The sequence below is a fragment of the Dendrobates tinctorius genome, unplaced genomic scaffold, assembly GCF_039654945.1.
Source record: "Dendrobates tinctorius isolate UK_male_01 unplaced genomic scaffold, ASM3965494v1 ptg000017l, whole genome shotgun sequence".
In the NCBI taxonomy this organism is placed as follows: Eukaryota; Metazoa; Chordata; class Amphibia; order Anura; family Dendrobatidae; genus Dendrobates; species Dendrobates tinctorius.
In genome coordinates, this window is record NW_027361685.1 from 13,900,732 (window position 1) to 13,918,753 (window position 18,022).

General features: G+C 48.1%; 1 protein-coding gene and 1 pseudogene across 1 annotated transcript in view; one reads left to right on the forward strand and one right to left on the reverse strand.

Moving 5' to 3' along the window:
- LOC141082449 (gastrula zinc finger protein XlCGF66.1-like) overlaps positions 1 to 18,022 on the reverse strand; it is a 533,652-nt gene that overhangs the window by 57,723 nt on the left and 457,907 nt on the right. The gene's annotated exons all lie outside the window — the stretch shown is intronic.
- The window catches only part of LOC141082356 (uncharacterized), a 99,181-nt pseudogene that overhangs the window by 9,257 nt on the left and 71,902 nt on the right, over positions 1 to 18,022 (forward strand).

Consider the following 18,022-nt stretch of genomic DNA (forward strand, 5'->3'; position numbering starts at 1 on the left):
GCAGCCAGGCATGGACAGCAGCCAGACACGGACAGCAGCCAGGCACGGACAGCAGCCAGACACGGACAGCAGCCAGACACGGACAGCAGCCAGACACGGACAGCAGCCAGACACGGACAGCAGCCAGACACGGACAGCAACCAGACACGGACAGCAGCCAGGCACGGACACCGGCCAGACATGGACAGCGGACAGAGACGGAGAGCAGCCAGACACGGATGTCGGCCAGACACGTAAACCGACCAGACACGGATGCCGGCCAGACATGTACAGCAGCCAGACACGGAGAGCGGCCAGACACGGAGAGCGGCCAGACACGGACACCGGCCAGACACGGACACCAGCCAGACACGTACAGCAGCCAGACACGGACACCGGCCAGACACGGACAGCGGCCAGACACGGACACCGGCCAGACACGTACAGCAGCCAGACACGGACACCGGCCAGACACGGACAGCGGCCAGACACAGACAGCGGCCAGACACGGACACCGGCCAGATACGTACAGCAGCCAGACACGGACACCGGCCAGACACGGACAGCGGCCAGACACGGACAGCGGCCAGACACGGACAGCGGCCAGACACGGACACCGGCCAGACAAGGACACCGGCCAGACATGGACACCGTCACTTTTTTTTTTATAAATCTGTTGCTGTCGTCTTTCAGCATTTCTGCATCATTTTTTTCCCTGTTCAAATGAATGGGACACAAAAATGCAAGTGAAAAGGCTGCAAAAAAGCAGAAAATTTCCTGCCAACACTGTAGATCAATCCACAGCAACAATGGTGAGTGTGAACAGACACAACAGGGGATTTCTGAGAATGTAAAAATAATTAGCATGAACTGATAAATCCCCCACGGCTCCAGCACTGATGCTCCGGGGGTCTCTGCCAGTCTCCGCACTGGGCTGCAGTGGTCTTGTGGCTCCGGGGGTCTCTGCCAGTCTCAGCACTAGGCTCCAGGGGTCTTGTGGCTCCGGGGGTCTCTGCTAGTCTCAGCACTGGGCTGCAGTGGTCTTGTGGCCCCGGGGGTCTCTGGCAGTCTCAGCACTGGGCTGCAGTGGTCTTGTGGCCCCGGGGGTCTCTGGCAGTCTTAGCACTGGGCTGCAGTGGTCTTGTGGCTCGGGCAGTCTCCGTCAGTCTCAGCACTGGGCTGCAGTGGTCTTGTGGCTCCTGGAGTCTCAGTCAGTTTTAGGACTAGGCTGCAGTGGTCTTGTGGCTTTGGCAGTCTCCATCAGTCTTAGCAATAGGCTGCCAGGGTCTTGTGGCTGTGGGGGTCTCCCATCAGTCTCAGCACTGAGCTGCAGGGGTCTTGTGGCTTCACCTTATATTATGTGACTGTACGGCCCCTTCACACGACCTATCATGTTTATCACAGATGCCACGTGTCCCCTATTTGACTTATGGTGCTGCTCTCATGTCCGTGTTTCCCCAGCAGCACAGATGACAAAGGGCCAATACAAGTCTATGGGTCCGTGTAAACGTGCCATCCGTGTGCTGTACATGTGCCATCCGTGTGCTGTACATGTGCCATCCGTGTGCTGTACGTGTGCCGTCCGTGTGCTGTACGTGTGCCGTCCGTGTGCTGTACGTGTGCCGTCCGTGTGCCGTACATAAGCCGTCCGTGTGCTGTACATGTGCCGTCTGTGTGCCGTACGTGTGCCGTCCATGTGTTGTACATGTGCTGTCCGTGTGCCATACATGTGCCGCCCGTGTGCCATACATGTGCCGCCCGTGTGCCGTAAATGTGCTGTCCGTGTGCTGTACATGAGCCGTCCGTGTGCTGTCCGTGTGCCGTCCGTGTGTTGTACATGTGCCTCCCGTGTGCCGTAAATGTGCTGTCCGTGTGCTGTACATGAGCCGTCCGTGTGCTGTCCGTGTGCCGTCCGTGTGCTGTACATGTGCCATCCGTGTGCTGTACATGAGCCGTCCGTGTGCTGTACATGTGCCGTCCGTGTGCTGTACATGAGCCGTCCGTGTGCTGTACATGTGCCGTCCGTGCTTAACATGGAAAGTCTATGAGAAGCTTTGTAATTCCATTTCCATTGTCCATACGGATGACCAAGATCAGAGTCTCATTATCCTGAGTAGAGAAGCTCCAGGGACAAAGACCCCGTCTGGTCCTAACACGCTGGGGGTCCGGAGTATCCAGCCACGGGGCCCGGATTCCCTCTTTTGTGGCCCCAGCGTTTCCTGTAGAATAAATCCCTTTCTCACACAGTCCTGTAGTAATGACTTTGTTCTCACGTTTTGTAGGAGGGTTTGTCTGACTCCATCTTATGTTATCAGTATAAGTGCGAGAGACGAGAGACGGACGACCGCAGTTTCACCGTGTGTCTGGCATCAGTTCTACAGTGTGTGAGACATGGGGTCTGTGACCAAAGCTGGGGGTATATGGGTATATAGAGCATACACAGGGGTCTGTGACTGAAGCTGGGGTATACAGGTGTATGCAGTGTACACAGAGGGGTCTGTGACCGAAGCTGGGGGTATACAGTGTACACAGGCGTCTGCGACCGAAGCTGGGTGTATACAGTGTACACAGGTGTCTGTGACCGAAGCTGGGGTATACGGGTGCATACAGTGTACACTGAGGAGTCTGTGACTGAAGCTGGGGGTATACAGGTGTATGCAGTGTACACAGAGGGGTCTGTGACCAAAGCTGGGGGTATACGGGTGAATACAGTGTACACTGAGGGGTCTGTGACCGAAGCAGGGGGTATACGGGTGTATACAGCATACACAGAGGAGTCTGTGACCAAAGCTGGGGGTATACGGGTGTATACAGCGTACACTGAGGGGTCTGCAACCAAAGATGTGGTATACGGGTGTATACAGTGTACACAGGGGTCTGCGACTGAACCTGGGGGTATACGGGTGTATACAGTGTACACAGGGGTCTGTGACCGAAGCTGGAGGTATACGGGTGTATACAGCATACACAGAGGGGTCTGTGACCGAACCTGGGGATATACGAGTGTATACAGTGTACACAGGGGTCTGTGACTGAAGATGGGGGTATACGGGTTTATACAGCGTACCCAGAGGGGTCTGTGACTGAAGATGGGGGTATTCGGGTTTATACAGTGCACACACAGGGGTCTGTGACCGAACCTGGGGGTATACGGGTTTATACAGTGTATACAGGGGTCTGCGACTGAAGCTGGGGGTATACGGGTGTATACGGTGTACACAGAGAGGTCTGTGACCGAAGCTGGGGTATACGGGTGTATACAGCGTACACTGAGGGGTCTGCAACCGAAGATGTGGTATACGGGTGTATACAGTGTACACAGGGGTCTGCGACTGAACCTGGGGGTATACGGGTGTATACAGTGTACACGTGTCTGTGACCGAAGCTGGGGGTATACGGGTGTATACAGTGTACACAGAGGGGTCTGTGACTGAAGATGGGGTATACGGGTTTATACAGCGTACACAGAGGGGTCTGTGACTGAAGATGGGGGTATACGGGTTTATACAGCGTACACAGAGGGGTCTGTGACTGAAGATGGGGGTATACGGGTATATACAGCGTACACAGAGGGGTCTGCGACCGAAGCTGGGGCTATACGGGTGTGTACAATGTATACAGGGGTCTGCGACCAAAGCTGGGGGTATATGGGTGTGTACAGTGTATACAGGGGTCTGCGAGTGAACCTGGGGGTATACGGGTGTGTACAGTGTATCCAGGGGTCTGCGATTAAAGCTGGGGGTATGCGGGTGTATAGTGTACACAGGGGTCTGCGACTGAACCTGGGGGTATACGGGTGTATAGTGTACACAGGGGTCTGTGACTGATCTGGGGGTATACGGGTGTATAGTGTACACAGGGGTCTGCGACTGATCTGGGGGTATACGGGTGTATAGTGTACACAGGGGTCTGCGACTGAAGCTGGGGGTATACGGGTGTATAGTGTACACAAGAGTCTGTAACTGAAGATGGGGATATACATAGTACAAAGAGGTGTCCGCACAAAGGCGGCTCCGCTCTGTATACCCTGTACACACATGGCTCTGCTCAGTACACCTCGTACACACACGGCTCCACTTTGCACACCTCGTACACACACAGCTCCGCTCTGCACACCTTGTACACATACGGCTCCTCTCCGTACACGTTATACACACACGGCTCCGCTCCTTACACCTCGTACACACGCGGCTCCTCTCTGTACACGTTATACACACACGGCTCCGCTCCGTACACACGGCTCCGCTCAGTACACCTCGTACACACGCGGCTCCGCTCCATACACCTCGTACACACGCGGCTTTGCTCCGTACACCTCATACACACGCGGCTCCGCTCCGTACACCTCGTACACACAGGGCTCCGCTCTGTACACCTCGTACACACGGCTCCGCGCCGTACACCTCGTACACACACGGCTCCGCTCCGTACACCTCGTACACACGCGGCTCCGCTCTGTACACCTCGTACACACACGGCTCCGCTCCGTACACCTCGTACACACACGGCTCCGCTCCGTACACCTCGTACACACGCGGCTCCGCTCTGTACACCTCGTACACACAGGGCTCCGCTCCGTACACCTCGTACACACACGGCTCCGCTCCGCTCCGTACACCTCGTACACACACGGCTCCGCTCCGTACACCTCGTACACACAGGGCTCCGCTCCGTACACCTCGTACACACGCGGCTCCGCTCCGTACACCTCGTACACACACGGCTCCCCTCCGTACACCTCGTACACACGCGGCTCCGCTCTTTACACCTCGTACACACAGGGCTCCGCTCCGTACACCTCGTACACACGGCTCCGCTCCGTACACCTCGTACACACAGGGCTCCGCTCCGTACACCTCGTACACACAGGGCTCCGCTCCGTACACCTCGTACACACGGCTCCGCTCCGTACACCTCGTACACACACAGCTCTGCTCCGTACACCTCGTACACACACGGCTCCGCTCCGTACACCTCGTACACACACAGCTCTGCTCTGTACACCTCGCACACACACGGCTCCGCTCCGTACACCTCGTACACACACGGCTCCGCTCCGTACACCTCGTACACACACGGCTCCGCTCCGTACACCTCGTACACACGCGGCTCCGCTCCGTACACCTCGTACACACGCGGCTCCGCTCCGTGCACCTCGTACACACAGGGCTCCGCTCCGTACACCTCGTACACACACGGCTCCGCTCCGTACACCTCGTACACGCGGCTCCGCTCCATACACCTCGTACACACACGGCTCCGCTCCGTACACCTCGTACACACACGGCTCCGCTCCGTACACCTCGTACACACACGGCTCCGCTCCGTACACCTCGTACACATGTGGTAGGGGGCTGGGCTAGGGGGGTGGACCACTGCTTACCAGACGAGGCAAAGACGAGACGGAGACAGCTTCCACTTCCACTTGTAACAGTTCTGGATTTATTTGTCGTCCTCTGACGACCACCAAACATGCACCGCAGCTTCTTTACACCACTGTATCACCAGGCCCGGGTACCTATTCTTCAGCTCCAGTAATGCACCTCGCGGATCTTTCACTGGGGGCTGTCCTAGACCAATCTACCCCCAGCGCTTCACCTGCCCGAGGTCGTCTTCGAATCGGTACCCCCGGGGCCTCGTCTGTCCTGCGGTCCGTTGAGTCAGGGTCTCCCCCTGACTGTCTCTTCTCCTTGCCTGTCCTGCAGTCCGTCAGGTCAGGGCCACCCCCTGACTGTCTCTCATTTGTCCGTCCCCCTGGCCGAGCTCTTCTCACTTTCTCCGTCTTCTTCTGAGCTCCTCCCGGGACTAGACTCTCCTGGAGCCCCGCCTTCTTCTATTTATCCCCTCTCACAGGGGAATTTCCCACCCGGGCTCCTATCTCCCCGCCCCCCATGACTATGCAGTTTCTATAGCCCTAAGCTGATGTAAAGTCCTGTACTACTCTCCCCTGCCATCTTGTGGTCATTTCACAGTACTGCACTCCCTTTTCTGTCTTTCCCTACTGTTACCTCTCTAACCTGTCAATCTCTGTCCCTAGTGCACAAACCGTCCCCTCCTTCTACCAGTCACATCTGTCCGTAAAGTCACCTTCCCCACACACACGCGGCTCCGCTCCGTACACCTCGTACACACATGGCTCCGCTCCGTACACCTCGTACACACATGGCTCCGCTCCGTACACCTCGTACACACACGGCTTTTCTACATCCACCCTGTAAACCCCTCTTGACCCCACACATAAACTTCAAAGTCCTGCACACACTGAGGCCCCTGATCATGTGACCTGACCCCTGACTCCTCCCCTCCTGTGACCTCATCACAGGTCCTGTGCGCACAGAGCAGCTGTAGAAATCTCCGGCCTCGGGGGTCTCACCAGACTTCGCTCTTTTCTTGCAGGGGCCGCAGTGGATTTCATCCTGGATCCATAGAGCTGAATAGAGGAGCGATGTTCCTTCACTCTGATGGGAATTGATGGTGACGTTTGTCCAACATCCACGTTACCGAGTAAATCCCCCCAGGACTGCAGCCGGTAAAGACCCCGATATCCACAGGTGTCCCCTCTAATTGGGGGAAAGGGATAGAAAAGCCTCTTATCCCGAGGGGAAACCCTGTACATGGAGACATCGGCCTCAGATCTCTCCTGTCCTGTTCTTCCAGAAAAGCCTCAAACTTCTGTGTGTGACTCAGAGCTGAGATCTAACGGGAGAGAAGATTCCAGTGCGGGGAAGACGGGAAACCTTCATATAGACGGCCGGTGGGGATGGAGGCAGTGACCGACTCTGGCCAAATCTGTCTCTAGAGCCGCAGTAGAAGATGAAGATGTCGTCCTCATCATGAAGGAGTTATTTCTCATGTCGCGTGTAATGAATCTCTCCTGCAGTATTGCTAATGCCGATTCCAGTGTCGGTAATGAGACGAGAATTAGCGTTATGGAAGATGAGTCTATGAGGAACGTGTTCAGCTGCCGACTCCGAGGAGGAAACTGCTTGTTGTCTGTGGCCTAAATATATAGGTTTTATTAGTAGATGTCAGGGGAGAAAACTAAACCCTGTAAGATAATAAATCTCCTCATATGTTTCCCTTATTATCTCCAGTAATTGTATTATTACACAGGATTCTTATGATGTTACATCGGATCATCTTCTCATTCAGGTCTCTACAATATCGGATCCTCTCAGTGAAGATCTTCTACAGAAGAGAATTCTCCTGATTTACCCATCAAGGATGGATATGGACAGAGACAAGATGGCGGAGAGGATGTTACACCTCACCCTAGAGATCCTCTTCCGTCTCACTGGAGAGGTGAGAGATTCTGAGGACGTCACATTACATCATTCTTATCTATGGGAATAACAGATGGACAGAACTGGAGAGGTGAGGACTCTGGGAATGTCTGTAGTGAGATTTATTACTGTGTCTCTCCATAACCAGGATTACACAGTGGTGAAGAAGACCTCTAGTGATCGCTGTCAGGACCCTGTGTCTGAGGGATGAGGAAGACCCCTGAGCCCAATCACGGGGCCTCCACCTCACCCCCTGATCCATGAGGACATCAATGACCAGAAGATCCTAGAACTCATCTACAAGATGATTGAGCTGCTGGCTGGAGAGGTGACACTGCTGGGAATGCTGGGACATTATACAGTAACACTATGAAGGGATCGGGGGGATGACAGTATCATTGTATGTGTCAGGTTCCTATAAGGTGTCAGGATGTCGCTGTCTATTTCTCCATGGAGGAGTGGGAGTATTTAGAAGGACACAGAGATCTGTACAAGAACGTCATAATGGAGGTTCCCCAGCCCCTCACATCTCCAGGTAATAGACAGGACTAAATACACACGGCCTATAATTATCTGTATGTAGAGAATGAATTCAGTCCCTGTATGTGTTTCCTCCAGATCTATCCAGTAAGAGGACAACACCAGAGAGATGTCCCCGTCCTCTTCTTCCACAGGACTGTAACCAAGAAGATCCCAGTGCTCCTCAGGATCATCAGGTAGATGAGAGAAGGTGTCAGGAGATCTCCCCTATGATGTGTAGACGGCTGTGAAGGTCTTGTGCTCAGTCTTGTTTTATCCTCCAGTATTATATGTTTTATACTTGTGTAATGAGAACGGTGGAGATGGCAGGATTAGAGCTGATCATAGATGGGACTTCTCCATCTGTCTGTGACTTTTACAATATTTGTTTCAGGGTGAAGATCTGACCCATATTAATACTACAGAGACATATGTGAGAGATGATGAGTGGTGTAAAGAGGAGATTCCCACATATGACTACCCAGGTGAGTAGTAACCACTGAATGCAGAGAAGTCACAGATTATTCTCAGTCACCGGCTGTGGCTGCTTTATCGGTGGTGTAGTCCGGCCGTATTACCATGGTCACCATTTTGCCTCTAGACCACAACATTCTCCTCCACCCAAAACTGTTCAAATGACTTTGGACATTGAAAGCCCTTTTCTATAGAACTTACAACCTGGAGGATCCATCTACCCCCTGGGATTAGGAGACGCTGACCGTTACCTGCCCAGATATGTAACTATAAAGCCAAATGACAGCGTATGTAGAATGTGCTGACAAGTTAGAAAATCACTTGATGAAAAATATTATGATTGGCCTATAAGAGAAAGCAGAGGGTAATGATGCTGTTGGCTTCATAGAATCCTGAGATCTAATTTCAGGGCTGAAATCTCATATCCTGAGATCTTGTTACCGAGATCTCCATCTGCGCATGTGCCGCCCCCCAGCAGCCATATTCACAGAGTCCACCACACAGGAGGAAACCACGGACATGCGGGGGGCTCTGGACTTTCACGAAAAGTCAGCAGAGTCTCCCCGCAGCGGCGGACTCTCCAGGCAGCAGCAGCGGCGGACACCCAGAGCAGCGGCAGCAGCATTGGCGGTGGCCACCCCAGGCAGCAGCGCCAGGCACCCCAGCAGCACCAAACACTCGCAGCGGGGAACTGCTCATCGGACACCCCCTCATCCCACCCTGCGGCCTGCAGCATCACTCCCCACTCCTGCCTCCTCCAGCAGTGACCCTGGGACCCCGCTTCACCATAGCAGTAAGACGCATGGATTATAAGAAGCGCCACCATGTTATTAAAAAAAAATATTCCTATTTTTCTCCTCAAAATTTGGGGTGTGTCTTATAATCCAGAGTGTCTTATAATCCAAAAAATACCTCCAACATGTTTTTTTATTCTAGTTCTTTTTGTACAGGTTCATTTTGTATGGTAGTCTGATGATGGTGGGATCGGCCTGCCTCACTTATGTGAGTCTGCAACTACCTGGTAGCCTTTAAAATAAGGTCTCCATTACCTCTGCCAAATGGCTGAGATCTAAATTTAAGACACATCAGCTCTGCACGATTATAAAAAGTTCTCTATGAATGTTTAATCTTTCTTCTTGAAACTCATCTGACAGAAAATATTGGCCCTTACGATAGTTTAGATTGCCAAGAACCACCGAGCCCCATACTCTAATTACCCAGAGAGTTTTCACCAGGATAATAGGAAACAAATGGACCTTACAAATTATTTCCCAATGTCTCTTCAATCCAACAATCCCCTATATATGTTTGTACACTACTCTCTGGGCACATGGTAGGGTAAGAAAGGAAGGAGCGCCATTTAGCTATTCGCACACAGATCTTGATGGAATAGTTTGCAGACACGATGTATTGGGAGCACTGTTAGTGATCACCTGGCAGATCAGAAGATGGCCACCATGAGAAGGCTTGGCTCTATCTACTCTATTTTCCAGATCCCAGTGATTGCCTTGCGCATCATCCTTTAACCCCTCTTCATGGATCTGGACTTACACAGAGACCCCTAGGCTTGGACCATGGTGTTACCTGCTACTCTGTGGAGTGAGATGGCAAGAAGAATAGTCAGGTAGTTGGCCATAACCAGGAGGGCAGAGAAAATACAAAATCAGAAGACACAAGTGTAGTCAGTAAGCGGGCTGGGATTACACCAGGACAAATACACCAGCTGAGCACAGAGGACTGAACCAGAGGAGAACAAGGCTGTATCTGGCAGATTCCGGGAATATGCTTCAAGCTTTAGGAGGGTTTGGTGCTTTCTAATTGGCTTAAGCGGGTAGTAGATTACTACCAGATTGCTGGACAGCACATAAACCCATACTGCCAGGCTGGATGAAACTACTGGTCTCAGGCACCCTAATCTTAGTGGCTGGACAGAGCCAGCGCCACCCAGAGCTTCTGGTTTCGACGTCTCTTCTATTACCAGCAACGCCTGCACAATAAATAAGGCGCTGCTTGGTGATGGAACCAAACATCGCAGGAGCAGATTCCAGTGGAGAGGGGACACACCATCTGCAGATGCCCTAATATAACACAATTACAGGAAACTAAAGCAGTAGAAATCCCCATAAAGTGACTCCATTATGGAAATTATAACCCTCAGTGAATTATTCTATGGGAGTAGTGACACTTTACGGAAATTAGCTCGCACTGGATGTTGCAACATGAAAATTGCACATTTGCCATTTTATTATCCAACACATAATGCCCAGATTGTGCTCCAGGAAACACACACCGTAAATTAAGTGGGTTCTTCTCACTATAGTAATGCCAAATACATGGATGCTAAATATGGTTTGGGCGCACTACAAGGCTCAGAAGAGAGTGGATATTTGACTTTGGGAGAGCGGATATTGCTGGATTGGTTTATGGAAGCCATGTTGCTTTTCAAGAGCTTTTGACCCACAAATATTGTGGAAACCTTTTGGTTTTCCTCTGACAGATGATGGACCTTAGTGGTGTCTTGTGTTTCCGTGAGATGAGTAGATGTGTTATTGGTATAATTTTGACCTATATAACATTGTTTGGTGGCTTTTTATTCCATGTTTGGGAAGCAGAATGAACAAACCATTGAACACCATGATGCGCTGGTTCATGCTATGAGGCTTTCGATTAGACTGTGAACTGTCATTGTCTTGGAGAATAATTCAGTATTTTTAAAAAGCTTGTATTTTTTATGGACAGCTTAAGTAGAAATGTTCAAAAGTATAAAATGTGAAGATATTTTATTCAAAATTATTAATTGGTTTTATTTTTAGCAGATGACTGTACCAGGAGATCAGAGGGAACGCTGACATCTTCAATTTTTAAATCTGATGATCTTGAGATATCACAGGACCCAATTGAAGTTAATGCCATTACTCCAGATATACCATCATCCCTTCATAGCCAAGATCTGTCATCTAATACTTTGAAACAGGTCCCATCTTTTGGTTCATTACCAACTACTAAGAAAAATCAAAGTCACGATATAAGCATTAAAAAATTAATTGATTCTAAAGGAAAGGAGCTATTTTCATATTCAGAATATGGAAATAGTTTTCTTGAAAAGACTTGTCTTACACATGAAAAAATTCACATAACAGACAATAGATTTTCCTGTTCACAATGTGGGAAATGCTGTACAAAGAAATCACATTTGGATAAGCACCAAAGAACTCACACAAGGGAGAAACCTTTTTGCTGTTCAGAATGTGGGAAATTTTTTAACCAGAAATCAGATTTGGTTAGGCACCAAAGAACTCACACAGGGGAGAAGCCTTTTTCCTGTTTAGAATGTGGGAAATGTTTTGTGAGGAAATCATCTCTTCTTAGTCACCAAAAAACTCACACAGGGGAGAAGCCTTTTTCATGTTCAGAATGTGGGAAATGTTTTAACCAGAAATCTAATTTTGTTACACACCAGAAAACTCACACAGGAGAGAAGCCTTTTTCATGTTCAGAATGTGGGAAATGTTTTAACCATAAAGGGAATCTTGTTACACACCAAATAACTCACACAGGGGAGAAGCCTTTTTCATGTTCAGAATGTGGGAAATGTTTTAACAAGAAATCTAATTTTGTTACACACCAGAAAACTCACACAGGGGAGAAGCTTTTTTCCTGTTCAGAATGTTGGAAATGTTTTAGCCAGAAATCAGATTTGTTTAAGCACCAAAGAACTCACACAGGGGAGAAGCCTTTTTCCTGCTCAGAATGTGGGAAATGTTTTATCCAGAAATCAGATTTGTTTAAGCACCAAAGAACTCACACGGGGGAGAAGCCTTTTTCCTGTTCAGAATGTGGGAAATGTTTTAACAAGAAATCTAATTTTGTTACACACCAGAAAACTCACACAGGGGAGAAGCTTTTTTTCCTGTTCAGAATGTTGGAAATGTTTTAGCCAGAAATCAGATTTGTTTAAGCACCAAAGAACTCACACAGGGGAGAAGCCTTTTTCCTGCTCAGAATGTGGGAAATGTTTTATCCAGAAATCAGATTTGTTTAAGCACCAAAGAACTCACACAGGGGAGAAGCCTTTTTCCTGCTCAGAATGTGGGAAATGTTTTATCCAGAAATCAGATTTGTTTAAGCACCAAAGAACTCACACAGGGGAGAAGCCTTTTTCCTGTTCAGAATGAGGGAAATGTTTTGCACATAAATCACATTTTGTTACTCACCATAAAACTCACACAGGCGAGAAACCTTTTTCCTGTTCAGAATGTGGGAAATGTTTTAACCAGAAATCAGATTTGGTTAGTCACCATAGAACCCACACAGGCGAGAAGCCTTTTTCCTGTTCAGAATGCGGGAAATGTTTTACCCAGAAATCAAATTTGATTAAGCACCAAAGAACACACACAGGGGAGAAGCCTTTTTCCTGTTCAGAATGTGAGAAGTATTTTAACTGGAAATCAGATTTGTTTAAGCATCAAAGAACTCACACGGGGGAGAATCCTTTCTCCTCTTCAGAATGTGGGAAATGTTTTGTGAGGAAATCATCTCTTCTTAGTCATAGTAACATAGTAACATAGTTTTGAAGGCTGAAGGAAGACCTTATGTCCATCTAGTTCAGCCTATTTTTAGTGCAGCTGTTCTGCATTGTTGATCCTGGGGAAGGCAAAAAACCCACAGAGTAGAAGCCAATTTTCTCCATAGGGAAAAAAATTCCTTCCCCTAAGCTGGGTCAACCATCTACCTATAATATTCTGTTATTCGTAACCTTCTATACTGTTACTCACAAGAAAAGCATCCATTCCTTTCTTAAATTCATTCAGTGAGTTGGCCATCACCACTTCCTCAGGAAGAGAACTCCAGAGCCTCACTGCTCTTACCGTGAAGAACCCTCTTCTATGCTGGTGCAGAAATTGTCTTTCCTCCAAACGAAGAGAATGCCCCCTTGTTCTTGTCACAGTCCTTGGTACAAACAGTTCATTGGAGAGATCTCTGTATTGCCCTCTGATATACTTGAACATATTTATTAGTTCTCCCCTAAGTCTTCTCTTTTCTAGAGTAAATAGACCTAATTTTGATAACCTTTCTGGGTATTGTAGTGAACCAACTCCATTTATCATTTTAGTAGCCCGCCTTTGAACCCTTTCAAGTTCAGTAATGTCTTTCTTGAGCATCGGCGTCCAAAATTACACACAATACTCCTAGTGTGGTCTGACGAGTGATTTGTACAGAGGGAGAATTATGTTTTCATCTCGTGTCCCCAGACCTCTTCTAATGCATACCATGACCCTATTTGCTTTGGTGGCAGCTGCCTGACACTGGGCACTCCAATTTAGCTTCTTATTGACTAAGATGCCTAAGTCTTTTTCCATGCCTGATTTCCCCAGCAGTTTCCCATTTAGTAAGTAATTATAGCATCTGTTTCTCCTTCCCATGTGCATAACCTTACACTTATCTGTGTTAAACCTCATTTGCCATTTTTCAGCCCAATTCTCCAATTTACTCAAATCTGTCTGTAGTTGCAAACTGTCCTTTGTGTTAACTACCTTACATAGTTTTGTATCATCTGCAAATACTGATATTTTACTGTGTAAGCCATCCACTAGATCATTAATAAATATATTAAATAGTAGGGGGCCCAATACAGAACCCTGTGGTACCCCACTAGTAACCCTGGTTGTTGTGAGCTCATTTTCTCGTTCACCTTTGATGTCCGATTAACTCCCTCTGCTGGTGAAAGGAGGTGGTGAAACTGATTTGGATGGGAGAAACCTGTCACCTGAACAGGGGGATTGCGATTGGAAATCCGGAATCTCTGAGTGGATATAAGGCAGCCGACGCCCTGTAGGTTTGCTGGTGATTTCTCTGCTCTGAGCTCTGGCCTCCAGTTCAGTTCCTGTCTTCTAAAGCTAAGTTTTGCTCTGTTATTGTTCCATGAGATTTTGTCTGATTTGCTTAGTTTTGTGTTCTGCCAGCCCCGGCTGGGGCTCTGCTGAATTTCCATTTTTGTCCCTGATTGGTTAAATCTCTTTGCTCTGTTTTCAGAATATACCTGAGTGCTGATATAGGGATTTTGAAGTCTAGTGACTTCAGGGCCGTTTTTTCCTATCAGACGTGTTGGGACATTTTTGGTAGGGTTTTTGCGGATTGCAGCCAGCATCTTTTCTGTCCTTCCTATCTAGTTAGTTGGGCCCCATCGTTTGCTCTGCCAGTCTTTCTGTCTACGTTTGTGTTTTCATCTGTTTTCACTGACAATACATGTTGGGGGCTGTCTATTGCTTTGGTGTCTGCTCTGGGGCAGTTTAGATTTCCCCTTTCTTTCTTTAGGCTTATTTAGTTCTCCGGCTGTGAAGAGCCATCTAGGACCACCGTAGGAATGCTCCATGGCTACTGTTAGTTGTTGTGAATAGGATCAGGGGTCTGCAATCCGCTAGCTACCAACCTCTCCTGTTTTCTGGACTTAGCTTGCATTTTTGTTTTTTCCTCCTCCGGTGACTCATTCATAACAGAATCACCAGCCATACCGCAGATTCTAGGGTACTCAATAGCAGGAAAGAATTGTAAAAAAAAAAAGTGTCAGAATTTTTTTTTTTTTTTAATGTATATTTTTTTCCTCTTTTTCTCTGGGGCCGTAGGAGGAATTTTTTCTGATCGTGTGGAGCAGCTCGCTGCTGAAGTGTGGGGAATTTCTGCCTATCTTGCTCATTCACGTTTTGCTGAACCAAAGATCCCTACTCCTGATGTGTTTTTTGGGGATCGGTCTAAATTTTTGAATTTTAAGAATAATTGTAAATTATTTCTTGTCTTGAAACCTAGCTCATTGGGGAGCTCTGCGCAGCAGGTTAAAATTGTCATCTCTTTGCTGCACGGCGATCCCCGTTTTCTTTGACACCTGATGGTCCTATTCTAACTAATGTGGACGCATATTTTCAAGCCTTGGGGTTGTTGTATGATGAACTTAATGCTATTGATCGAGCTGAAAAAGCCCTGTTGGCATTGAGCCAGGGTCAGGATTCTGCAGAGTTGTACTGTCAAAAATTCTGAAAGTGGGCGGTCCTTACTACCTGGAATGATGGTGCCTTGGCAGCTCTCTTTCGGAAGGGTTTGTCAGAAACCGTAAAAGATACTATGGTGGGATTTCCTGTTCCCTCCGGTCTTGATGATTCTATGTCATTAGCCATTCAGGTTGATCGGCGTTTACGTGAACGTAAAATTACACGAGAAATGTTGCCACCTGTTGAACAAATGTCTGAACCTATGCAGTGTGATAGAGTTTTGTCTAGGGCGCAACGTCAGGAGTTCAGAAGGCATAATAAACTGTGTTTTTTCTGTGGAGATGCCTCTCATAATATTTCTGTCTGCCTTAAACGAGAGAAACATTTTGCACACACATTTGCTGTGGGTGTGCACAACTAAGTTTCTTCTGGCAATTACTCTGATCTGCTCCCTGTCCACATTTTCCGCTAAGACTTTTGTGGATTCAGGAGCGGCTCTGAACCTGATGGACTTGGATTTTGCTAAACTTTGTGGGTTTCCTATGGCACCTCTGCGGACTCCTATCCCTTTGAGGAGTATTGATGCTACTCCTTTGGCGAAGAAAAACCTCAGTTTTGGACCCAGGTGGTAATGCGGGTCGCCCAAGACCATCAAGAAAATTGCAGATTTTTGGTGTGGCATAATTTGCATGATACCATTGTTCTGGGGTTTCCCTGTTTGCAAATCCATAATCCAGTTGTGGATTGGAAATCTGTGTCTGTGGTGAGTTGGGGTTGTCAGTGTGCTCTTAGTGACACTCCTGTTTTCTCCACCTCTCCACAGTCGCATGATGTTCCTGACTATTTGGCTGATTTTTATGATGTATTTAGTGAGAATAAGTCTGCGTCTTTGCCTCCTCATAGGAGTTATGACTGTGCAATTGAGCTGAGCCCTGGGTGTAAATTTCACAAGGGTCGACTTTTCAATTTATCTGTACCCGAGCATGAGGATATGCGATCTTATATTAAGGAGTCGTTGGAGAAGGGTCATATTAGACCATCCTCTTCTCCCTTTGGTGCTGGTTTTTTTTTCGTGGCCAAGAAAGATGGTTCATTAAGGCCTTGTATTGACTATCGTTCCCTCAACAAAATTACTGTTAAATATCAGTATCCGTTACCCCTGATTTCTGATCTATTCTCCAGAGTTAAAGGTGCTTGCTGGTTTACCAAGCTTGACCTCAGGGGGGCGTATAATCTTATTCGCATTAAGCATGGGGATGAATGGAAGACGGCGTTTAATACTCCGGAGGGATATTTTGAGTACCTGGTGATGCCTTTTGGGCTCACTAATGCCCCTTCTGTCTTCCAGTGCTTCATGAATTATATTTTCCGAGACTTTGTGGATAAATTTTTGATCATCTATCTGGATGATATTTTGATCTTTTCCAAGGATTGGGACTCTCATGTGGAACATGTTCGGACTGTGTTCCGGATTTTGAGGGAGAATTCCCTGTATGTCAAGGGATCGAAATGCCTTTTTGGTGTACAGAGGATTTCATTTTTGGGATTTATTTTGTCTCCGTCAACTATTGAAATGGACCTGGCCAAGGTACAGGCCATTTATGATTGGGTTCAGCCCACTTCTTTGAAGGCTGTCTAGAAGTTTTTGGGTTTTGCTAATTTTTATCATAAATTTATAGCTAATTTTTCTGGTATTGCCAAACCATTGACTGATTTGACTAAGAAGGGTGCTGATGTGCTGAATTGGTCTCCAGAGGCTGTTTCTTCTTTTCAGGAGCTGAAGCGGAGGTTCACTTCTGCTCCAGTTTTGCGGCAACCTAATGTCTCACTCCCGTTTCAGGTAGAGGTGGACGCTTCAGAGATTGGTGCAGGAGCTGTTTTGTCCCAAAAAGATCCGGTAACATCTAAAATGAATCCCTGTGCTTTCTTTTCCCAAAAGTTCTCCCCATCTGAACGCAACTATGATGTGTGTATTCGGGAACTGTTAGCCATGAAATGGGCATTTGAGGAGTGGAGACATTGGTTGGAGGGAGCTAGACATCAAGTCGTGGTCCTCACTGACCACAAGAATTTGATTTACCTTGAGTCGGCCAAACGCTTGAATCCTAGACAGGCTAGGTGGGCCTTGTTTTTCACACGTTTTGATTTTGTGGTCTCTTTTCTTCCGGGCACTAAGAATGTCAAGGCAGACGCCCTCTCTAGGAGTTTCTTTACTGATTCTCCTATTGAGACCAAGTCTGCTACCATCTTAGGTGAGGGGGTAGTTCTTTCTGCCATCTCGCCCGATTTGAGACGTGCTCTGGGAGAGTTTCAGGAGGACAAACCTGAGCGTTGTCCCATTGGAAAATTGTATGTTCCTGACCAGTGGAGGAAGAGAGTAATGTCTGAAGTTCATTGCACCGCATTGGCTGGTCATCCAGGTATTTTTGGTACTAGAGATTTGGTGAGTCGATCTTTTTGGTGGCCCGCCTTATCTCGTGATGTCAGGAATTTTGTGCAGTCCTGTGGGACTTGCTTCCGGTCTAAACCTTGCTCTCGCTTTAGTGGGTTGTTGATGCCTTTGCCCAGGAGGCCATGGACCCATATTTCAATGGGTTTTATTTCTGATCTGCCTGTCTTTCAGAGAATGACTTATCTGGGTGATTTGTGATAGATTCTCTAAGATGGTCCATCTTGTACCACTCCCTAAGTTGCCATCTTCCTCAGAGTTGGTGCCCTTGTTTTTGCAACAGGTGGTTCGCTTGCATGGGATTCCTATGAACATTGTATCTGACAGAGGAGTTC